We start from the raw sequence: 25,417 nt of genomic DNA, 5'->3' as shown, positions 1-25,417 counted from the left end.
CAATTCAGGACGTTCTGTATACGATAGAGTTCGTGGTTCTTTCATCATGCTCCCATAATATTATTTTGGGATGGGACTTTTTGTCGCGTCATAACGCCGTAATCGACTGTGCTAGGGCTGAGGTCGAATTTTGCTCACTGGATGACCAAGCGTCCGTCGACACCCAGTTTGCCGCTAAACTTGTCGTTAGCGATGACACCTACATCCCTCCATGCTCTTTTGCGTTCGTGCCAGTTTCATGCAGCGCCATATCCGACGGCACGGTCTTCTTCACAGCATCTCCAATATTCGTCGCCCGAAGAGCTCTCCCCCTGCCTTTTGCTGTTCTCGATCTTGTAGAAGGGTCAACCACAATGCCAATTTATAATCATGAGTCGTCGTCTTTATCCCTACTTTGTCGCGAGTGCCTTGGCCACGTCGAGACAATCAGTTCTTCCAGAATTATATCCGTCCCTGATGAGGTGCCTTCTACCTCCGTCTGTGAACTGGCTGTCGTCTCAGCGCCTGACTCAACGTCGGCAAACATATTTCAACCATTCATCGCTGCAGATTTGACATCTTCACAGCGTTCACAACTCCTCACCATTCTTGAGAGCTACCGCCACTCTTTCGACGTTGAACAAACATCTCTCGGCCGTGCCTTAGCAGTAGAACACCACATCGACACTGGGTCCCACTCACCGCTGCGACAACGACCATATCGCGTGTCCGCTACAGAACGCCGCGTCATTGCTGACCAAGTAGACGACATGCTTCGCAGAGGCGTCATTCGACCTTCACAGAGCCCATGGGCGTCTCCGGTAATTCTCGTCAAAAAGAAAGACGGTTCTATTCGTTTCTGTGTCGATTTCCGGCGATTGAACAAGATCACGCTGAAGGATGTCTATCCACTACCGCGCATTGACGATGCTTTGGACAGTTTGCAGGGTGCCGAGTTCTTTTCCTCGTTAGACTTGCGGTCAGGCTACTGGCAGGTGCCTATGGCGAAGGCCGATCGCCCCAAAACCGCTTTTGTCACGCCAGACGGTTTATATGAATTCACCGTCATGCCCTTCGGACTTTGCAATGCACCTGCAACGTTCGAACGAATGATGGACAACATCCTGCGTGGACTAAAATGAAAGATATGCTTGTGTTACCTCGATGATATCGTGGTCTTCGCCCCTAACTTTGACACACACTTACGTCGCCTTCAGCACGTCCTTACTTGCTTAACTAACGCCGGTTTGCAATTAAACCTCAAAAAATGTCGATTTGCCATGCGTCAACTGAACATTTTGGGCCACGTTGTTTCCAAGGAAGGCATCCTCCCGGATCCCGAGAAATTGCGAGCTGTTACGGCGTTTCCTAAACCTGCCACCATAAAAGAACTTCGAAGTTTCATCGGCTTGTGTTCGTATTTCCGGCGATTCGTCCGAAACTTCGCGTCTATTATATTACCTCTCACGCAACTCCTCAGCAGCTGTAAAGACATCTTATTGTGGTCCCCTGCCTGCGACGAGGTTTTCACCACCCTGCGACGGCTTCTTACGACGCCACCCATTCTACGCCATTTCGATCCTGAAGCTCCAACTGAAATCCACACCGACGCCAGTGGTGTAGGCCTGGGTGCTGTGCTCGCACAGCGTAAACCGGAACATCAGGAATACGTCGTGGCATACGCTAGTCGCACACTTACCAAGGCTGAGAGCAACTACAGCGTCACAGAAAAGGAGTGCTTGGCCATTGTGTGGGCCCTTGGAAAGTTTCGGCCATATCTATATGGTCGTTCTTTTGACGTCGTGACCGACCACCACGCGCTGTGCTGGCTTTCGACGTTAAAAGACCCATCTGGCCGCCTCACTCGCTGGGCGTTTAAAATTCAAGATTACGACATACGCGTGGTTTATCGGTCAGGACGGAAGCATGCTGACGCCGACGCCCTTTCCCGTTCCCCCCTGCCTCAGAATGCCACAGCTGACTCCGCTTGCGATTCCAAATTGCCATCGCTTGACTTTGACACCATTGCTATCGAACAACGCAATGACCCGTGGACTGCGTCTCTCCTCAATCATCTCTCCGACACTTCTGAACTCCCAAAGGCGCGAACGCTTCGGCGCCAAGTTCCACACTTCTCGATACGTGACACGCTTCTCTATCGACGCAACTACGCACCAGAGGGACGCAAGTGGCTGCTCGTCGTTCCACGAACCCTGAGGTCGCAGATTTGTTCCTCTTTTCACGCTGACCCACAATGTGGCCACGCAGGAGTCTTCAAGACCTACGAAAGGCTTCGACATCGCTACTACTGGCGTGGCATGTATACCTTCGTTCGCAACTTCGTCCGCTCTTGTGCCGAATGTCAGCGCCAAAAATCTCCACCACACGCCTCCGCCGGTGAACTGCAGCCTTTACCATGCCCTTCCCGACCCTTCGAACGGGTTGGAATAGATATTTATGGGCCACTTCCATTGACTCCGACTGGCAACAGGTGGATAATAGTTGCTATCGACCACCTAACGCGCTATGCTGAGACCGCTGCTCTTAAAACGGCTACAGCACAGGAGGTTGCCACTTTCCTACTGCGTCATTTTGTGTTGCGTCATGGAGGCCCTCAAGAACTCCTCAGTGACCGCGGCCGCGCCTTCTTGTCCGAGGTCATTGAAAAATTGCTCGCTGAGTGTGCTATTGTACATCGCACATGTACCGCTTACCACCCACAAACCAATGGGGCTACCGAGCGCTTTAATCGTACTCTCGGTGACATGCTATCTATGTATGTGACGCCTGACCACTCTAACTGGGACTTAGTTCTCCCATTCATTACTTACGCCTATAATACGGCAACGCAAGCGACAACAGGCTTCTCCCCTTTTTACCTCCTCTACGGCCGTCACCCCTCCCACACCATTGACACCATTTTGCCCTATCGACCAGACGCGTCCGAGTGCCTACCGATCTTGGACGCCGCCAGACACGCAGAAGAATGCCGCCAGTTAGATCGTCGCTTTACCTGCGATGACCAAAACAGGCAAAAAGCAATTCATGATGCCCAGACCTCAACTCCCGTTTTTCTTCCGGGTTCTCTTGTATGGCTGTGAGGTCCGCGTCGCACACCAGGGCTCTCTTCCAAACTTCTGCCAAAGTACGATGGGCCATATCGTATTGTCGAACAAACTTCGCCAGTAAACTACCTCATTGAGCCTCTTACGCCACCATCAGACTTGCGACGTCGCAATCGCGAGGTTGTACACGTCCAGAGGCTCAAGCAATACCACGGTTCAACGCCGCCTGCCCAGGACTAAGTCGCCAGGATGGCTCCTTTTTTTCTCCGTGGGGCCATTGTAAAGAAGAGGAAGTACTCCGGCGCAGAGGCAGCAGCATCGAGTGTGCAGCAGCGGCTCGAGCTCGGAAATTGAGGCTGGTGCATCGCCTTCCAAGCCTTCCAAGCACCAACCTTTCTGCTTAATAAATCTCCTTTATAATATATGTATATATATATATATATATATATATATATATATATATATATATATATATATATATATAGTGGGAGTAATAATTCAATGGGCCAGTTAGTCTTCGTGAAGGCATGGGATATGGCACAACGGGAGCGTTGTCAACAAGGATAAATATATTTATTTTCCAACAGTTTCGGGAGGGGTCCTCCCTTCATCAGGGGATGAGTTATCCCCTGATGAAGGGAGGACCTCTCCCGAAACTGTTGGGAAATAAATATATTTATCCTTGTAGACAACGCTCCCGTTGTGCCATATCCCATATATATATATATATATATATATATATATATATATATATTGTGAGCATTGTTTATGCGTCCCATCTTTTCATCTGTACATACTCATCACCACCACTCCAGTTTAGGTTGTGGGGCACATACTCGAGACAATAAAGAAGAGTCTGGAGGGTACTGGACGCCATCTTACAAGTGGTGGAGAGTGCTGCCCGATTCCTGCGTCCTCTCGCACTCTCGGACAACCCCAGCGTCTTCTAGAACACATCCCTGGAGCTCCGTTCAGGCCGCCGCTTAAGCGACCTGGCTTCGGTAATGTCACAAGCCGACCAGCCCAGCGCAGCAGCTGCGCCACTGCTCCCACAGCCAAGAAACCCTTCTCACCTGGTCACCAGCCCTCAAAAGGATTCTCCGCTGTTCGCAGGGCTTCCGGGTGAAGACGTTGAAGACTGGCTCGAGGAGTATGACCGCGTGAGTGTTATCAACAACTGGGATGAGCCTGCGAAACTCACCCACGTTGCATTATACTTGAGTGGCGTCGCAAAAACGTGGTTTTTCAACCACGCTACAGATTTTTTGACATGGCCCGCCTTTACGCGCCAGCTCCGCCAGATTTTCGCCAACCCGTCGCTGCGCTCGGATATCACCAAGAAAAGGCTTGGTGCACGTGTTCAACGCCCCGGCGAGTCTTACACTTCTTACATTGAAGATGTTCGCCCTTTGCCGCCGCATCGACAACCATATGGTGGAAAACGACCGTGTGCGCCACCTGCTAAAAGGCATTGCGACTGTCGCTTTTAATGCGCCTGTGGTGCAGAATCCCCAGACTGTAGCCGATGTTGTAGCTACCTGTCACCTCCTTGAGGAGCTTCAAACCACTCGGGTGCAACCTGATATGCCTGATTCCAGCTCGAGTCATGACACAACAGAGCTGCGTGCATTGATCCGCTCTATCATCCGCGAGGAACTTCATGCACAGGCTTCACCTCGCCCCCTTGATATCCGAACGACGCCACCTGCTACTAGTTTACGCGACGTCGTGAGGGAGGAACTGGCATTGATCACAGGTACACCAGTTCCGAGGTCACATCCCGTGCCCATTCCAAGTTATGCTCACGTCACTGCAACGACACCTGCGCCCCAGAAAAGCCTGGCCTCGATGACAATCTCACCAGTTCCGAGCTCATATCCTGTGGCCATGCCAACTTATGCTCAAGTTGCTGCTAGGACACCTGCACCCCAGCAAAGCCCAATGCAGCTACCAGCGGCCGAATTGCATGGTTCGCTCAACTCACTCGCACCGCGACCATCTTCATAGCCTTACAACGACTGGCGCACTTCACGGCCGACTTGCTTCTATTGCGGCATCCGTGGTCACATTTCAAGGTTTTGCTGACGCCGTCAGCGAGACGAAAGACGAAGCTACGATAACTTTGAACAAGAAGACTTCTACCCAGCACCTCTACCACTTGTAATATGGTGTCCAGTACCCTCAAGACTCTTTATTGTCTCGAGTATGTGCCCCCCAACCTAAGCTTCACTAGTGATGATGAGTATGTACAGATGAAAAGATGGGACGCATACACAATGCTCACAATATATATACAGTCATGTACTAGACAGAGAACAAGAGACAACACCCGATTCTGGGCCAGCTGTTCTTATTCTGCCCCTCTTCCTCCTTTACTTCGCTCCGGCTGCCTTGCAGTAGCCGAGCCCAATACCCAGTACTACTCTCGGTCATTACACTCGCTCATCACACTCGGCCATGACTGCGAGTGCTGGAGCGGCCAACAGTGCTTCAGGTGGGTGGGGTTGGCTGGACCGAAGTGGTCGGCCCGGACTATACTGTACGATGGATGGGAGGTCTGCAAAAAGTGTCTTTGGAGCAGGACATTGCTGTGTCATAGTTGTCGAAGTTCCCTGAACTGACGCGCCTTGGCGTGCACTTTCTTTTGTGATGGTTCTGGCGGGTGGCCCTGACTGTGTTGCCGTGGTCATCGCACGCCTAGCAGACCCTTCATCATGGTGGTCTTGTCTTGGTCTACGTTTGTGTGCCCGGTCAGAAAACACTTCCGCAACAGAAAATTCTCGTGCACTCGCACAGGCAGCAGGGCGTGATAAGCATGATTCGACATAGTGCTCTCGCCCTCACTGTCATCTCATTCTTTTGCACTGTGGTGACTCGGACAAAATACAGTGTCTGGTAGCTGCCAACCATGTGTGTACTTGTCACCAGAACCGCTTGTGACGAGACCACTTTCGTGGTTAGCCACACGGCGTTCTCGTGGTACAACGTTCTTGGCGTCAGCGGGCTCGCATGCAAAGTAGTTCGAATTGCAGGTGGTAGTTACGTCTGTCGGGGGCCCATCTATACGCCTGGCCATGCTAGCGTCGGGTCTTGAAGAAACGTGCTGACGTTCGAGAATATGGCTTCGATTGCCTTGGCTTGTGCGAGTGGTTCACCCACACACTCGGCCAATGACGGCCGTGGAGTCTCTATCATGGAAGTTGGAAAAATGGGTTCAGACATGGAATACGCGATTTGAAACATGTGAGAGTAGCGCCGTTCACGAGAGCTGCCGTTAGCAGTAGTCGGTGGCTGTGTTTTACTAGAGTCGGGTGCCAGCGACGAGTCCGAAAGCTCAAGTGATGAAATGCCACGCTCAACAGCAGCCTCGAGGTGGAACCCCTCCCGAGTTCCACCCTCAGTTGTGGTATGGTTGGACGGCGTGACGGTGGAGAAGTGGTCAGGAATACGGCCAAAAGCAGCTATGAGCTTGCAGCTCCTGTCTGCCCCGCTCAGCTGCTTCACGCCTTCATACCGGTGCCACGCCGCGGCACCTTCTCGAAGGTGGTCTATGACCACGCACCATTTCTGAAGCTCCGTCCAAGCCTCACACACTGCTAGGGTGTTCACGGTTGCCACCCAGCTGTCGGCGTTGTTCTAAAACCCGTGCAAATCCGGAAGTTCGCAGACGGCCGGTGATAGTGGGGTGGCAAGTGGCAACGCAGAGATCACCGACGTGAAGCAGCCGAGCTGAAGTGTCTATGAGAGAAGACCGAAGCTTCCTGCGTTGCTCCGGTGGGCTTGCATAAAGGTCGTGCGAGGCAGCTATATCCAACACTGCGTTAATGGCATGCAATGCTGGCAACACTCTAGAAGCTCCCTTGGAGATCGACGCCGTCAGATCGTTAGTCTCGATAAGGAGTAGCACGATGGTACGCCACAGGTCCGCGGCGCTGTGATGAACGACACAGTCAACGCTCAATATATATATATATGCTGCTATCTTCTAGGTCGCTGTCTACCTCAATAAACCCCCGTAACAATTTATTATATATATATATATATATATATATATATATATATATATATATATATATATATATATATATATATATATAAAGAACTGCAAGTGGGAGTGGTGGCCGCGTCAGCAGCACGGGTAAGTGAGCTCTGCACATATCTACCTATAACTTTAGCAATTTTGGTTCTAGGAGGGTCAGAGTGGTGTCTATTTGTTCTTGAAGACACAAGGAGTTGAACCGCTACAAATACTACTGTTACAAACGAAAATGTTATATCTTAGGAGCGGAAAACAGTGTGAATCTGTGAAAACAACAACAGTCGGACCACGTGTTTTTTACGATCACTTGTAGCTTCGTTAATATTCTGCCGGGAAACTTCTTACTTATAAGGTTGCAAGTCCTTAGGGTAGACCTGATGCTACTGAAGTTTGATCAGGCTAGCTCTAATAGTTCCAGAGTTCTTCCGTAATGAAAATTAAGCCTAATCACTAAAACGACTAAATTGGTAGTATCACCTCGCAAACGCATTTAAATTTTGTCCGCTTAATATAATAATAAACCGCACCCCATAGGCTACCAGGAGGCCCAATTCCGTACACTCTAGGCCCTTAATTAAGGTGGTAATCAGCAAAAAACTCATTTCATTAAAACAAATTTTCAAAAAGAGCTGCAAACGCCACCGAAAAATAGCTAATGTCTTCTTTTAGAACACAACAGTCCGGTTTTTTTCGTGTAAAAATAATTTTGATAGCTTAAGGTAACCGGAAGATACAGAGTTAGAAAGAACATAACGAGAACCGCTAATAAACGTGTGGCGCCGGCGTCTTTTCTCCCTCAGAGGAGGAGGGTGGCTCACTGCTCGGGAGAAAAGTACGCCCGTCAGATCAAAGTCTTGAACCACGTGTTTTTTTTCCCTGATGATCGCTTTTAACTTTGCTAATAACCTACCGGGAAACTTCTAACTCATGCAGTGCAAAGCCCTAGTTGTAGACCTGTCGCCACTCACGTTTCATCAGGACAGGAGTAATAGTACCGGAACTATTTCGTGACCAAAATTAAGCCTAATCACTAAAAAGAATAATTTAGTAACATCACCTCACAAACGAATTTACATTTTGTCCACTTAATATATTAATAAACAGCACCCCATAGGCTAATCGGAAGCCCAACTCCGTACTCTCTAGACCCTTAATTAAGAGGGTAATCAGCAGAAAGCTCCTCTCATTAAAACATTTTTATAAAAATAACCACAAACTTGACTGATACACCGCTGAAACTTACATTTAGAACATAACAATCCGGGTGCGGCGATGGCGTAGTGGTTAGAGCATCCGCCTCGTATGCAAGAGGTCTGTGGTTCAAATCCCGGTGCCGCGCAGTTCCCAACCGAAAAAAAATCCGCGTGTTGATGGAACTGCATGAAGAGGCCTGGGGTGCGGCCTCACCGGTAACCACGGCCGGGAACGCACTTCCTCACCAGAGAAGGATTGGCCACCCTGGTGCAGTATCTGGCCACCACCTCCCACATGCATACGTCAAATAACTCACGGCCCTCAGTCCCCAGCAGCTGCGAAGCAACTGACCATGACGGCGGTCAGATCTGCAACGCAGCAGAGGGTGCTAAGAATCTATGGACTACAGGCCGCCATAGGAACCTTAACTTGGCAAAGTTTAACACTAGAACCTTATCTAGTGAGGGAAGTCTAGCTGTACTATTCGAGGAGCCAGAGGGTGTTAAATGGAATATAATAGGGCTCAGTGAGGTTAGGAAAACAGACGAGGCCTATACTGTGCTACAGAATGGGCACGTCCTTTGCTATCGCGCCTTGGCAGACAGAAGAGAACTGGGAGGGGGGTTCCTAATTCACAGAAACATAGCTGGCAACATAGAGGAATACTATAGCATTAATGAAACGGTGGTAGGTATTGCAATTACACTGAATAAAAGATACAAGATGAAGGTAGTACAGGCTTACGTGCCTACATCCAGCCATGATGACGCTTCGGTTGAAAGCTTCTATGAAGACGTGGAATCGGCAATGAGTAAGGTAAAAACACAGTATACTATAGTGATGGGCGACTTCAATGCAAAGGTAGGGAAGAAGCAGGCTGGAGACCAGGCAGTAGGAGATTATGGCATCGGCACTAGAAACGCCAGAGGAGAGCTACTAGTAGAATTCGCAGAACACAATAAGTTGCGGATTTTGAATACCTTTTACCGAAAACGAGAAAACCGCAAGTGGACATGGAGGAGCACTAATGGCGAAAATAAGAACGAAATAGACTTTATAATGACTGCACACCCAGAAATCGTGCAGGATGTGGAAGTGGTTGGCAAGGTAGGAGGCAGTGACCATAGAATGGTATGGTCTCGAATTCGCCTAGACTTGAAGAAGGAACGACAGAAACTGATACGCAAGAAGCCAATAAATGAGCTAGCACTGAGAGGGAAAGTACAAGAATTCAGAGTGTCGCTGCAGAACAGGTACTCGGCTCTTAGTGAGGAAACCAACCTTAGCATAGATACAATGAATGATAATCTGACGAGTATCATTCCGGAGTGTGCAGTGGAAGTTGGAGGCAGGGTAGTTAGACAGGACACTGGCAAGCTTTCCCAGGAAACGAAGAACCTAATTAAGAAGCGTCAAATCATGAAAGTGTCAAGTACAACAGACAAAATAGAACTGGCAGAGCTTTCGAAGTTGATTAATAGACGTAAAGTATGCGATGTATGAAGGTATAACATGGAGAGAATTGAACACGCTCTGAAAAACGGAGGAAGCGTCAAAGCAGTGAAGAGGAAACTTGGGATAGGCAAAAGTCGGATGTATGCACTAACGGACAAAGAAGGCAAAATAACTACCAATATGGATAGGATAGCTAAAATAGCGGAGGAGTTTTACAGAGATCTGTACAGTAGCCGGGACAACCACGATCCTAATAATATAAGAACTAGCAGTAACCCAGATGACACCCCACCAGTAATGATAGAAGAAGTCAGAAAAGCTTTGGAGAGCATGCAAAGAGGCAAAGCTGCTGGTGAGTATTAGGTAACATCAGATCTGCTGAAAGATGGAGGACAGATTGTGTTAGAAAACTAGCCACCCTGTTTACGAGGTGTCTCCTGACGGGAAGGGTACCAGAGTCTTAGAAAAACGCTAACATCATCTTAATACATAAGAAAGGAGATGACAAGGACTGGAAGAATTACAGGCCGATCAGCTTGCTGTCTGTAGTATACAAGCTATTTACAAAGATAATTGCTAACAGAGTAAAGAAAACATTACAATTCAATCAACCAAAGGAACAAGCAGGATTTCGAACAGGCTACTTAACAATTGACCACATTCGTACTATAAATCAGGTAATAGAGAAATGCTCAGAATGTAACCAACCACTATACATAGCCTTCATAGATTACGAGAAGGCATTTGATTCAGTAGAACTATCAGCCGTCATGCAGACACTGCGGAATCAGGGCGTAGATGAAGTATATATAAACATTCTGGAAGAAATCTACAGGGGATCAACTGCTACCATAGTGCTTCATAAAGAAAGCAATAGAATACCAATCAAGAAGGGTGTAAGGCAGGGGGACACAATCTCCCCAATGCTATTTACCGCGTGCTTACACGAGGTTTTAATAAGCCTAGAATGGGAACAGTTAGGGATAAGAGTTGATGGAGAATACCTTAGTAACATGCGCTTCGCTGATGACATTGCATTGCTGAGTAACTCAGGGGACGAATTGCAACTCATGATCACGGAGTTAGACAAGGAGAGCAGAAAGGTGGGTCTTAAAATTAATCTGCAGAAAACGAAAGTAATGTACAACAACCTCAGAAAGGAGCAGCGCTTCGAGATAGGTAATTGTGCACTTGAAGTTGTAAAAGACTATGTCTACTTAGGGCAGGTAATAACCGCAGAGCCTAACCACGAGATTGAAGTAACTAGAAGAATAAGAATGGGGTGGAGCACATTCGGCAAGCACTCTCAAATTATGACGACAGGTAGATTGCCACTATCCTTCAAGAGGAAGGTATATAGCAGCTGTATCTTGCCGGTACTTAGCTACGGAGCAGAAACCTGGAGACTTACAAAGAGGGTTCAGCTTAAATTGAGGTCGACGCAGCGAGCAATGGAAAGAAAATTGGTAGGTGTAACCTTAGGAGACAAGAAGAGAGCAGAGTGGATTAGGGGACAAATGGGGGTTAAGGATATCATAGTTGAAATAAAGAAGAGGAAATGGACATGGGCCGGACATGTAGCGCGTAGACAGGATAACCGCTGGTCTTTAAGGATAGCTAGCTGGATTCCCAGAGAAGGGAAGCGGGTTGGGGGGAGACAGAAGGTTAGGTGGGCAGATGAGATTAAGAAGTTTGCGGGTATAAATTGGCAGCAGCAAGCACAGGACCGGGTTAACTGGCGGAACACGGGAGAAGCCTTTGTCCTGCAGTGGACGTAGTCAGGCTGATGATGATGATATATATTGTCACGAGGTTGTGATACACGCAGCACTTGAGAGGAAGCACGCAGGAGTCAGGGCGGTGTCAGGCGAACTGTTTATTGGGCGAACTTGTGCCCAGCAAAACAGGGCCAAACACAACTCACAGCAACAGCGGCGTGAACAGTCGTCGGCCGACGGAAAAAAAAAGACTCCCCAGTGGCGCACTGCGCCGGCTTTTATACACGCGTCGTAACGCGTTCCAGAGTGGCATACAAGATAAACGCGGCCTGCGTTGCGCTTAACAGAAAGTGATAGCGGCTTCCTTCGTAAACCAAAAGAACCGCACGTGTCAGTCTTTTAAACACGCGTCATAACGCGTTCCAGAGTGGCATACAAGATAAACGCGGCCTGCGTTGCGCTTAACAGAAAGTGATAGCGGTTTTCTTCGTAAACCAAAAGAACCGCACGTGTCACTACCCCCCTCTGAAAAAACATCGTCCCGATGCTAAAGACAGAACATAAGAGAGAGTACATGCAATAAATTACATTAACAATGCGTCACAGCTAATCAGCGCGCGTAATAAGGTTTAAGTCGCACCACGTGTACGACTTCGGGTCGTGCACGGCGTCGTTGGGATGACGTTAAGCCATCGGGCACGACCTCATAGTCCAGTTCACCACGACGTTGGACTACCTTGTAGGATCCAAAGTAGCGTCGCAGGAGCTTCTCAGACAATCCCCGTCGTCGTATCGGCGTCCAGACCCAGACAAGGTCGCCGGGTTGGTATTCGGTGTGGTGTCGTCGAAGGTTGTAGTGGCGCCTGTCGACCGTCTGTTGGCTCTTGATACGCAGGCGGGCTAGCTGTCGAGCTTCTGCAGCGCGATCCAGGTAGCTGGCGACGTCGAGGTCTTCTTCGGCGGTGCCGACCGGTAGCATGGCGTCAAGCGTCGTTGTTGGGCTCCGTCCGTATACGAGCTTGTATGGAGCAAACTGCGTCGTTTCCTGCACGGCCATGTTGTACGCGAAGGTTACATACGGGAGTATGGCGTCCCACGTCTTGTGCTCGACGTCCACGTACATGGCCAGCATGTCGGCGATGGTCTTATTTAGACGCTCGGTGAGGCCATTCGTCTGTGGGTGGTACGCGGTGGTTTGGCGGTGGCTTGTCTGACTGTACCTCAAGATCGCTTGCGTTAGGTCAGCCGTAAAGGCCGTACCTCTGTTGGTGATGAGGACCTCGGGGGCTCCGTGGCGGAGGACGATGTTCTCAATGAAGAACTTGGCGACCTCGGTGGCAGTGCCCTTGGGCAAGGCCCTTGTTTCGGCATAGCGGGTGAGGTAGTCAGTCGCTACGACAATCCATTTGTTGCCAGAAGTTGACGTCGGGAACGGCCCCAGTAAGTCCATGCCGATTTGTTGGAATGGCCGTTGAGGTGGTTCGACGGGTTGCAGAAGTCCGGCTGGCCTAGTTGTCGGCGTCTTGCGTCGCTGACAGTCTCTGCATGTTTTTACGTAGTGGGCGACGTCGGCAGTGAGGCGAGGCCAATAGTACTTCTTTTGTATTCGTGACAGTGTGCGGGAAACACCAAGATGTCCGGCTGTCGGGTCGTCGTGTAATGCTTCCAGAACCTCTGGACGTAACGCTGAAGGCACCACGAGGAGGTGGTCGGCGCGGAGCGGCGAGAAGTTCTTCTTCAGGAGGACGTTGTTTCGCAGGAAAAACGAAGCCAGTCCTCGGCGGAATACTTTCGGCACGTCGGCAGTCTTGCCTTGCAGGTAGTCCATGAGGATCTTGAGCTCTGGGTCAGCTCGTTGGCGTTCCGCGAAGTCGTCGGTTCTTATGGGTCCCAGGAAAGAGTCGTCGTCCTGGTCATCCTTGGGCGGCGGATCGACAGGGGCGCGAGACAAGCAGTCGGCGTCGGAGTGCTTTCGTCCGCTCTTGTAGACGACGGTGATGTCAAATTCTTGTAGTCTGAGACTCCACCGTGCGAGGCGCCCTGATGGATCCTTCAAGTTAGCTAGCCAACACAAGGCGTGGTGGTCACTCATGACTTTGAAAGGCCTGCCGTACAGGTAGGGGCGGAACTTTGATGTAGCCCAGATGATGGCAAGGCATTCCTTTTCTGTCGTGGAATAATTGGCTTCTGCCTTCGAAAGTGACCGGCTAGCGTAACAGATGACCCTTTCAAGTCCGTCGGTCCTCTGCACGATCACGGCGCCGAGCCCTGTGCTGCTTGCGTCCGTGTGAATTTCGGTGTCAGCTTCTTCGTCGAAGTGCGCCAGTATTGGCGGCGTTTGCAGGCGTCGCTTTAATTCTTGAAATGCCGCGACTTGCGGCGTTTCCCATTTGAAGTCGACGTCGGCCTTCGTGAGGTACGTCAGTGGCTCGGCGATCCGCGAAAAGTTCTTCACGAAGCGCCTGTAATAAGCGCAGAGGCCAAGAAATCGGCGTACTGCTTTCTTGTCGGTGGGTGCAGGAAAGTCGGCGATAGCAGCTGTTTTCTGTGGATCAGGGAGCACTCCCGACTTGCTGATAACGTGGCCAAGGAAGAATAGTTCCTCGTAGGCGAAGCGGCACTTTTCTGGCTTCAGGGTAAGTCCCGAGGCTTTGATTACCCGAAGAACAGCTTCAAGGCGCCGGAGGTTCTCGTTGAAGTTGGAAGAAAATACGACTACGTCGTCCAAGTAGACGAGGCAAGTCTGCCACTTCAAGCCTGCGAGTACTGTGTCCATAACCCGTTGGAACGTCGCAGGCGCCGAGCAAAGACCAAAGGGCATGACCTTAAACTCGAATAGGCCGTCTGGTGTTATGAAGGCAGTCTTCTCTCGGTCTCTCTCGTCTACTTCGATTTGCCAGTAGCCGGTTTTGAGATCCATCGACGAAAAATACTTGGCGTTGTAGAGTCTGTCCAGAGCATTGTCTATCCGTGGGAGGGGATACACGTCTTTCTTCGTGATCTTGTTCAGGCGACGATAATCGACGCAAAAACGTAGGGTTCCGTCCTTCTTCTTCACCAACACCACGGGTGATGCCCACGGACTCGTAGACGGCTGAATGATGTCGTCACGCAGCATTTCGTCGACTTGTTGCTTGATGGCCTCGCGTTCCCGTGCAGAAACTTGGTAGGGGCTCTGACGGAGCGGACGGGCATATTCGTCGGTTATGATGCGATGTTTCGCGAGAGGGGTCTGACGAAGCCTCGATGACGACGAGAAGCAGTCCTTGTATTGGTGGAGTAAGGCTTTGAGCTCGTTTTGTTGCTGCCTGGAAAGGATTTGATTGACGTCGAAGGCGGGCGCGGACACTGCTGTCGACGTTGCGGCTCCCTGAGAATCGGTGAGGGCGAAGGCATTGCTCGCTTCCACAAATTCGCTTAGATGTGCTACCGTCGTGCCCCTATTCAAGTGCCTATATTCGTTGCTGAAGTTCGTCACCATTACCTTGGCTTCGCCGTTATGAAGCTTGGCTATGCCTCTTGCGACGCACATCTGACGGTTTAGGAGCAGGTGCTGGTCGCCTTCGATGACACCTTGTAAGTTGGTAGACGCTTTGGTGGCGACGGAAATGATGACGCTCGACAGTGGCAAGATGGTTACCTGCTCTTCTGTCACATTCAAGGCATTGTGAGCGACGTTGCAGTCTGACGCCGTTGCATTATCCGTGGACAGCGTGATTGACCTGGATCTTAGGTCGATGACTGCGCCTTGCTGGTCCAGGAAATCCATGCCTAAAATGACGTCTCGCGAGCATTGCTGCAGGACCACAAAATTCACAGAATACGTCTGGCTGTGAATCGCGACTCTTGCCGTGCAGGTTCCAGTCGGTGTTATAAGGTGGCCCCCTGCTGTTCGGATATCCGGTTAGGTCGGGGCGTCGGATCACGGCTGCGTCGGCTTGGTCCGGTGCTGCTATGTCGCGTCGGCGGCGAGGCTTTGTCGTAAAGACTCTGCTCAGGCGGCGTACTGCAACTACGTCGGGAAAGTTCGTGCGTCGTGGTCGTCGTCATCGGCAGCGGCGGCGGCGGCGGAGGAGGATCTTCGGCATTGCGTCGTGCAGCAACCGCACCTCCGTCGGTTGCTGCCTTTAGTTTCCCGGGTAGGGGCTTGGGGATCGGCCCCGGTTAGGGCCGGTGTACTGGCGGCGATCCGGGGAGACGTAGCGGCCAGGCGAAGGTGAACGGGATGGTCGTCGTTGTTGCCACTGCGATCCGGCGATGTAGTCGGTGATGTCGCGAGGTCGCTCACCTGGGCGCGGACGCGGCGCGTTCACGTCGAAGCCACGCAGTCCCATCTCACGGTACTGGCAGTAGCGGTAGGTGTGCCCGGCTTCGCCGCAGTGGTAGCATAGTGGGCGGTAGTCCTTGTTGTCTTCGGCTCACTCGAACGACCGGGTCACCGCACGTGTCAATATATAAGAAAAGAAGTGTATACTTAAGAGCTCGTTTTCCGTGTTTTCACGCAATATTAATGAGATCTAACAGACAATAATGCCAAGGAAAGTATAGGAGAAGATATTAGACGAAATTGTAATGTAAATATGAAGAAAAGTGGGTGAAAAGAAAACTTGCCGTTGGCCGGACCCGAACCTGCTTCCTTCGAATGACGCGTTCGATGCTCTACCACTGAATACCACGACAGCTATCCCCCCCGCCACTTTATATGGCTTATATGTAAATTAAACGTGGGAGTGTCAATCAGCGCCACCAGTAGCAAGTGTGGCACACTCTTTTGAGCCTGTGTGCGTCACGTAGCACGTGAACTTGTTTCGAGTGGGCAGCTGACCAATAGTCCCTCGTATACAACCTAAAGGCACTAAGTCTGCCAGTACGAGACCCTCAATAATGAATAAGGAAAGAAGTGTATACTTAAGGGCTCTCCTCCTATAATATCCTAATATCTTCTTCTATACTTTCCTTGGCAATATTCTCTGTTAGATCTCATTAATATTGTGTGAAAACACGGAAAAACGAGCCCTTGAGTATACACTTCTTTCCTTATTCATTAACGAGGGTCTCGTACTGGCACACATAGTGCCTTTAGGTTGTATACGAGGGACTATTGGTCAGCTGCCAACTCGTAACAAGTTCACGTGCTACGTGACGCCAAACAGATTCAAAAGAGTGTGCCACACTCGCCGCCATAGCTACTGGTGGCGCTAATTGACACTCCCACGTTTAAGTCACATATAAACCCTATAAAGTGGCTGGGGGGATAGCTTTCGTGGTAGCTCAGTGGTAGAGCATTGAACACGTCATTCGAAGGTCGCAGAATCAGATCCTTTCCACGGAAAGTTATCTTTTCACCCACTTTTCTTCATATTTACATTACAATTTGGTCTAATATCTTCTCCTATACTTTCCTTGGCATTATTGTCTGTTAGATCTTATATATATATTGAAACGAAGATGCGCGAGCCTACGGGGCGCGGAAGAAGAAGAAGAGTAGTGGAGCGGCGCCTGGACTGTGTGGTTGACTAGAAGCGTTCTAGGCCTGTCTCAGAAGTACGCTGCTATTTCACAACGCCATTTCACCTCATCTGTAAATAAACACAGTCACTCGTAACACTTTGGTGGAAGGTGCCGGGTACTCGATCTGGACGACCCAGCTCTACCGATTTTGCGACGGAGCAGACGCTTGGCAGGCTTGCCACCGCAGCTAGCAGACACGGAGGACGCGCGAGCAGGCCTTAAAAACCTCGTTGCTGATGAGCAACACGCTCACCCGCCAGGACAAGATCGCTGCGGCATGCCGGAACGTCAGCCAAGGACCTTTTCGGGGCAGCCGGATGGCGATGTTGACGACTGGCTCAAGCACTACCAAAGAGTGAGTCGCAGCAACCGCTGGAGCACTGCTAAGCAGCTCGAGAACGTGGTGTTTTTTCTCGTCGGCACCACGTCTCTTTGGTTCGACAACCATAGGAGTGCATTGACTGCATGGGACATTTTCTTGGACGAGCTGCAGAGGTGTTTTGGTGACTCAACAGCTAAGGTCAAGCAGGCGGAGCAAACGCTTTCACGCAGAGCTCAGTTACCTGGCGAAACATGCACCACCTACATCGAGGCCGTCTTGAAGCTTTGCGGAATCGTAAGTGCGACCATGTGTGATGAAGATAAGGTAGGTCATCTGCTCAAGGGAATCGCAGAAGACGTGTACAATTATCTTATCACTAAGGAAGACTTACACACACCTTCCGACCTAAGGAGACACTGCCGAGCGTTTGAAGCGCTAAAGAGGAGGAGAGTCCTACCGAAATTTGGACGTCTTGATAATGTGCCCACGATTGCAAGTGTCAACCTTCCATCGCAGGACGACATCTCTTCTCTTATAAGACGAGTGGTTAAGGAAGAACTTGCTCAACTGCAAGCTGTGGACACCGCTGGTGTCTGCCATCAGTGTGCATTCGACCAACGGACCCGTGAACCATTGGTACCTCGCATGCGACAGAGCTACTTTAGGCCTCGCCCGAATTACACCGATCGGTTCGAACGAAGGAGTGAACGACCACTCGAAAACCAGGAACGCAGGCAAGCTGCATCACAGTGATTTAGTCCTCGACCACCATCGCCCGGCTTTTATCAACTGACAAGGTTTACTTCGCCGGGGACGACTAGACGCGACACCTGTACTTGCTACAACTGCGGGCTACCTGGACACATCGCTAGGTACTGCTACAGTCGGCAGCAGCGAGCTCCACGATTCAACGTGTACACGGCCTATGTACCTGCTGGCGAGTCTCGACCATTTCAGGGCTCTTTCCAACAGCAACATGCAGCACGTGCTGACTCGCCTTGCTCCGACCGCAGCGTTACCCCACCACCCGCACGCCAACAGCGATCCCCGTCTCCGCGTCGCCACTCGGGGACGCCATCACCACTGGGAAACTAACTGGTGCGACCAATGGGGGCGAGGCCGCAAAATCATCTTCCGCAAGACCCCCTTGTGTTGTAATGGTTGAGAACAAAGTGAGTGTTTTTGTAGACAATATGAGTACTGTTGCACTAATTGATACCAGTGCTGCCGTTTCTATAATGAGCATGTCTTTTAAAATCGCCTTGGGACGAAAGTATTGTTTCCGTGGAATTGGAGTGCTACGTTCCGCGGCGTAGGGGTAGAAACGTTGAGCCCGGTTGGAGTTTGTTCTGTTTTACTTTCTGTAGGAAATCAAACGTTTCGAGCTGAACTAACGGTGCTTGCACGAGCGACCCACGACGTCATTCTAGGTATAGATTTTTTGCGGGAATGTGGTGCAACTCTAGATTGTGGCAGTGGTGGGATTATTTTTCGTCCCGTGTTGCCGTCTACATTGACGAAAGATACCGTTGATGACTGCTTGGAAGTGTTTTCCGTGTCTGAAGACGTCTGCTTGGCCCCACATACCGCAATGTTTGTGCGTGTAAACTCTTCGCGTTCTTGTGCGGGTTCTTACTACGGTTTAGCCGAGCCGAACTTCAGTAACGCACTTAAGAAAAACGTTATTGCGCCTCGTTGCCTCGTGCTCACCGTCGATGGTTGTGCCGATTTGTGGACTGTGAACGTTTCCGCGGAGCCCACATATCTTCCTGCAGGACTTAAATTGGCAAGCTTTCAAGAGCAAAGTACTCTTACCATACGGTCACTGCGACTGTCGGTGGATGTAAAGAAACCCCACGCCAACTCGCACCCCGACTATTCTGCCTACATTGACCGTATGATTAACAAGTCACTTCCATCAACTGAACGGTCGCTGCTGCAGGAGGTGATCGCACGCTACGCCTCAGTCTTTGACTTTGCCCAAGACGAGACGTCTACCGTTATGCCACCGTCTTCACGTACGCAACACCGCACCTATACAGGCCAAGCACCACCAATACGCCAGAAGCCCTATCATGTATCGCCTTCCGAAAGGAAAGTCATCGCTGAGCAAGTTGAAGACATGCTAAAGAAGGGCTTCATTCAAGAATCGTGTAGTCCATGGGCAGCTCCTGTGATTCTAGTCAGGAAAAAGGAAAATTCATGGAGATTCTGCGTAGAATATCGTCACCTAAATGCCATCACAAAGAAAGACGTCTACCCTTTGCCACGTATAGATGACGCCGTGGACTGCCTGCATTCTGCCTCGTATTTTTCTTCTGTTGACTTGCGTACTGGGTATTGACAAATTCCTATGCATACCTCAGATAAAGAGGAGACGGCCTTTGTAACACCAGACGGTCTCTTTGAATTTAACGTTATGCCCTTTGGTTTGTGCAATGCTCCAGCGAGATTCGAGAGATTTATGGATACAGTACTCCGTGGACTAAAATGGGAAATTTGCATGTGCTATTTAGATGACGTGATTATCTACGGCAAGACTTTTCAAGAGCATAACCACCGCTTGTTTCTGGTGTTTAGATGCTCACGCGAAGCTGGCCTTGTTTTAAACTCAAAAAAGTGTCATTTTGGAGAACGTCAAGCCCTCGTTTCAGGCTTTCTCGTGGATAAAGAAGGCGTGCGACCAGACCCACAGAAGACCGCAGTGGTTCGTAACTTTGAACCACCACGAGCAGTGAAGGACCTGCGAAGTTTTCTGGGTCTGTGCTCATATTTCCGCCGATTTATTAAGAACTTCGCACAACTTGCCTCCCCACTGACGTCCTTTCTTCATAAAGACACACCGTACTTGTAGGATGATAAATGTGAGGCTTCATTTCAACAGCTGAAGTTTTTATTGACTTCAGGACCCATCCTAAAGCATTTTGATCCTGATGCTTTGACTGAACTTTATACTGATGCTAGTGGGCTAGGCGTTGGTGCTGTGCTGGTCCAACTCTGCAACAGCCGCCAGCACGTCGTAACATATGCCAGTTGGACACTGACCCGAGCAGAGATGAACTACACCATCACCGAGCTCGAGTGCGTAGCAGTCGTCTTCGCCATTCAGATGTTCCGACCGTATCTACATGGCCGCGAGTTCACAATAGTGACCGATCATCACACACTATGCTGGCTTGTGGGACTTCGTGACCCGTCTGGCCGGCTGGCTCGTTGGGCGTTGCGCCTCCAAGAGTACAGCTTTTCTGTAACCTATAAGAGCGGACGATGTCACACAGATGCCGACTGTTTATCCCGCCTTCTTTCAGTACACACCAATGCTGACGACAATGACACTGATGACTTTTCAGTTTCTGTCTCGTCCTACTTCCCAGATACCAGCAGCTTCAAACGTGAGCAGCAGCGCAACCCTACTCTGAAACCCTTGCTCGAAGCTGCACATAACTCCGTCGACAAGCACTTTAACAATTTCAAATGGCTTGCTGTATAAAAGAAACTATTCAGTCGATGGCCTCCCGTTGCTTCTAGTGGTGCCGGAAAGCCTGCGCCAGTTTGTCCTTCGTTCTGCGCACGATGACATAACATCCGGTCATCTCGGTTTCACACGTACGCTACACGACTACGTGAGTGGTGCTACTGGCCGAAAATGTGGAAGACCACAAAACAGTACGTCACCAGCTGCGCTATATGTCAGCGCCACAAGCGATCCACCACTGCCCCGGCAGGTTATTTGCAGCCCATCCCTCCACCGACATCCCCTTTTAAAAAAGTTGGCATCGACTTGCTTGGACCCCTTCCTAAGACCCCATCGGGCCACCGATACGTTATACTGTGCGTGGATTATTTAACGCGTTATACGGAAACGGACGCACTGACACCGGCCACGGCAGTTGCTGTTTTTTCTTTTCTGTTACAACGGGTCATACTGCGTCACAATGCTCCACGGGTTGTCATCAGTAACCGTGGACGACAATTTATGGGCGATGTGGTTGAAGAAATTTTGCGCCTCTGTGGCTCCTCTTAACGCCACTCCACCCCTTGCCACCCGCAAACTAACGGTCTCAATGAGAAAACAAATCGAACTCTTATGAATATGCTATCGATGTACATTGATGCTGACCACAGGAACTGGGACGCCGTCTTACCGTTTGTTACTTACGCGTATAACACCGCCAAGCATGAAGTTACTGGACATTCGCCCTTCTTTCTGCTTTACGCACGAAATCCACAGAGTTTTCTGAACACTCTATTACCTTTCTCGCATCAGGAAGATCTGTCCATCGCTCAGACGTTGTGTCGCGCTGAAGAAGCACGTCAACTAGCGCGCCTTCGAACATTGCCTTCGCAAGAACACTGCAAGAGTCGCTACGATGCCAAGCATATCCCCGTAGAGTTTTCTCCAGGTGACTACGTGTGGCTGTGGACTCCTGTTCGTAAAAAAGGATTGTACCGGAAGTTTCTAGCAAACTATTCCAGCCCATTCGTGAGAGTCACTCGTCTCAGTGACACGAATCACGTTGTCACCCGAGTCACAGCCAATAACCGGCGTTCGCGCACTACGCAAATTGTTCACGTAGCCTGCCTCAAACAGTACCATCATAGGCCTATTTAACTTGCTCGGCGAGCTTCGTCTGCCGCCGGGGGAAATGAAACGAAGATGCGCGAACCTACGGGGCGCGGAAGAAGAAGAATAGTGGAGCGGCGCCTGGACTGTGTGGTTGGGTAGAAACGTTCTAGGCCTGTCTCAGAAGTACGCTGCTATTTAACAACGCCATTTCACCTCATCTGTAAATAAACACAGTCACTCGTAACAATATATATATATATATATATATATATATATATATATATATATATATATATTTATATATATATTTATATATATATATATTTATATATATGTATATATATATTGTTACGTGATTTCGTCTGACTGAAAGAGAGCATAGTGGGGCATACCCAATTAAGGTGCCTCAGACTGAGAGTTAAGAAGTGGACGTTGTCGGTGAGCTGCGATGTGGCTGCGGACTGACAACTGTTATTTTCTACGTAACAATTTGGTAGGAGTGTTGGGTGCTCTTCTGACAACGGAGCTACGCAGTGGACGCCTCCTTAAGTCTGCTCCTATGGCTCCGGGTGAGGATACGGCTTCGTCACCTACCTCAGCAACGACAGCAACCCGGTACGTCGCCCTAACGCAACCCCGTGATCCCGGTACCTTTACTGGAGAGGACAACGCGAATGTGGACAAGTGGCTTAGCATGTACGAGCGCATCAGCAAGCAATATGGCTGGGACCCAACCGTTATGCTTGCGAATGTCATTTTCCATCTTGACAAATCCCCTCGCATATGGTTTGAGACCCACGAGCACGAAATCACAAGCTGGGAAATGTTTAAACAACAGCTCCACGACCTTTTTGGTAACCCGTTTGGTCAACAGCTTGATGCCCGAAAGCAATTGGCTGTACGTACACAGACGTCCACTAAGCCCTACTTGACTTATATTCAAGACGTCTTAGCGTTGTGTCGAAGGGCCGATCCCAACATGACTGAGGCCGACAAGATTTCACACGTTTTAAAAGGAATCGCCGACGATGCGTTCAGCCTGCTTGCATTTACGAACGTAACGACCATCGACGCCGTGATCAAAGAGTGCCGCCGTCTCGAGCAGGCGAAGAGTCGACGCATTTTGCAGCAGTTTTAGCGCCTACCCAACACCGCGGCAACGTCGTCTTGCGAAGCCACTCCTTGTCATCCGTCTACAACCGAAGACGTGACGCGCATTGTCCGACGTGAACTCGAGGCCGCTTACCCGGCTGCCAACAAACCGACGTTGCCCGACGCCTCAACGCCAGCTGTCGCCTTGATCCAGGCTGTTGTCCGCCAGGAATTCGTTAACCTTGGTATCCTGTCCACTGCATCCACACTGGATGATACTGGTCCCTCGATAGCTTCTGTGAACATAAAACGTCGCCGTCTGTACTCTATTCGAACCAGAAACCCGTCTGAATGGCGAACAGCTGATGATAAGCCAATCTGCTTCCGTTGTGGTCGCGCAGGACACATCGCTCGTTACTGCCGCAGCCAATGGCCATCTATGTCTTCTGGCTCGTACCCCGCTTACAGTAACTCATTCCGTCCACCAAACCACCGTTATCCGACCCGCACTGAGTCTACAGCATTTACTGCCCCTGAGGACTACGGCCACCCTGCCCCGTTGTCGCCACCGCCTCAAAGCCGCCCTTCTCGTTCAAACACGCGTCGCCGCTCTCCCTCGCCATCGTTCAACCGCTGCATGTCCCCGGAAAACTAGGCTGCGCAGCTTCTGGAGGTGAAGCTGCCCTGTCGACCTTACCCAAAAATCCTCTGTTGCCCTTACGTTTGAACCAGAACACCGTAGAAGTATATATTGATGGCACACCTGTTGAAACTTTGATAGATACGGGCGCTCACGTCTGTATTATGAGTTCGCGTTTTTCGTCGTCGCATGAAGAAGGTCCTCACGCCCCCCTTGACCAGTGTCGTCCAAGTTGCAGATGGTGCAAAAGTCCCTGTCGTCGGTATGTGCACAGCTCAACTTACCGTAGCCGGTCATCAAGTGGCCGTCCTTTTTACCGTGCTTGCAACATGTCCCCACGACCTCATACTAGGCCCCGATTTTCTTGCCGCCAATTCTGCTCTGATTGATTGCTCCGCTGGTGTGCTCCGCCTTGAACTGCCACAAATCAGTGCCGCCCCGTACCAACCTACATGCCGATTACAATGCAGCGATTTTGTTCGCCTGCCCTCCAAAACTGTGACGTACGTCGATTTTCTGTGCTCACCAGCTGTGCCCGACGGTGACTATTACGCTACGCCTCTCACCGACGTACTCCTTGCGCACAATGTTGCAGTGCCCTATACGGTGCTCAGCATCACAGATAACAACACTTGTCTACCTCTTGTCAATTTCGGCTACATGAATCATGTGCTTCCACAAGGCTTTTCTGTGGCCCACCTGTGTCCGTTGCTCGATTCACAAATTGAAGTGCTTGACTTAGACACACTTGTTTCACCGCAGCGCACATCACTCGCAACACATTCGGGCAGCCGTCAAATTGTAGACATGATCGCCACTGATCTTCCACCTCCGCAATTTGAAGCCCTACAACATCTTCTCGAGGCCTACCAGGATATTTTCGATTTTGGTGACCAACCTCTTGGGCAGACGTCCTTTGTCCAGCATCGCATACACACAGGTGATGCCAACCCTGTTCACCGCCGTCCCTACAGAGTGTCTGCTTTTGAGCGGAGCAGAATTCAGAAGGAGGTGAACAAGATGCTAGCGAAGGATAATATTGAACCATCCTCCAGTCCCTGGGCATCCCCGGTGGTATTAGTTAAAAAGAAGGACGGATCGTGGCGATTTTGTGTGGACTATCGCCATCTTAACATCATCACCAAAAAAGAAGCATACCCTCTGCCCCGCATTGATGACGCCCTTGATTGCCTCCATGGTGCCACCTACTTTTCTTCCATCGATCTTCGTTCTGGTTATTGGCAGATTGCCGTGGACTCCACGGACCGAGAGAAGACGGCTTTTGTAACACCTGATGCCCTCTACGAATTCAAAGTCATGCCTTTCGGCCTATGTAATGCCCCCGCCACCTTTGAACGAATGATGGACTCCCTGCTCCATGGATTCAAGTGGTCTACGTGTCTCTGTTATCTGGATGACGTGATTGTGTTTGCTCCCACTTTTGAAGCGCACCTTCAGAGACTGTCGAGAATTCTTGATGTATTCCGTCTCGCCGGCCTTCAGCTGAATTCATCCAAGTGACGGTTTGGTCGCCGTCGCCTTACAATACTTGGACATATTGTTGACGCTTACGGCGTACAGCCTGACCCAGAAAAAGTTCGAGCTGTGAAGGACTTTCCTGTGCCGAAAACCGCCAAAGATGTCCGCAGCTTTGTGGGGCTCTGCTCCTATTTTCGGCGGTTCATCAAGAACTTCGCGGAAGTCGCTCGGCCCTAACAGATTAACTCAAACCAGATGAGACGTTTACCTGGGGTCCCTCGCAAGCAGCAGCATTTTCCGACCTGACCACTTTGCTCACTTCTTCTCCTGTGCTGGCTCACTTCGACCCTACGGCA

The sequence above is a fragment of the Rhipicephalus microplus genome, chromosome 1 (genome assembly GCF_043290135.1).
Source record: "Rhipicephalus microplus isolate Deutch F79 chromosome 1, USDA_Rmic, whole genome shotgun sequence".
Lineage (NCBI taxonomy): Eukaryota > Metazoa > Arthropoda > Arachnida > Ixodida > Ixodidae > Rhipicephalus > Rhipicephalus microplus.
Note: the sequence above shows the minus strand (reverse complement) of the source record.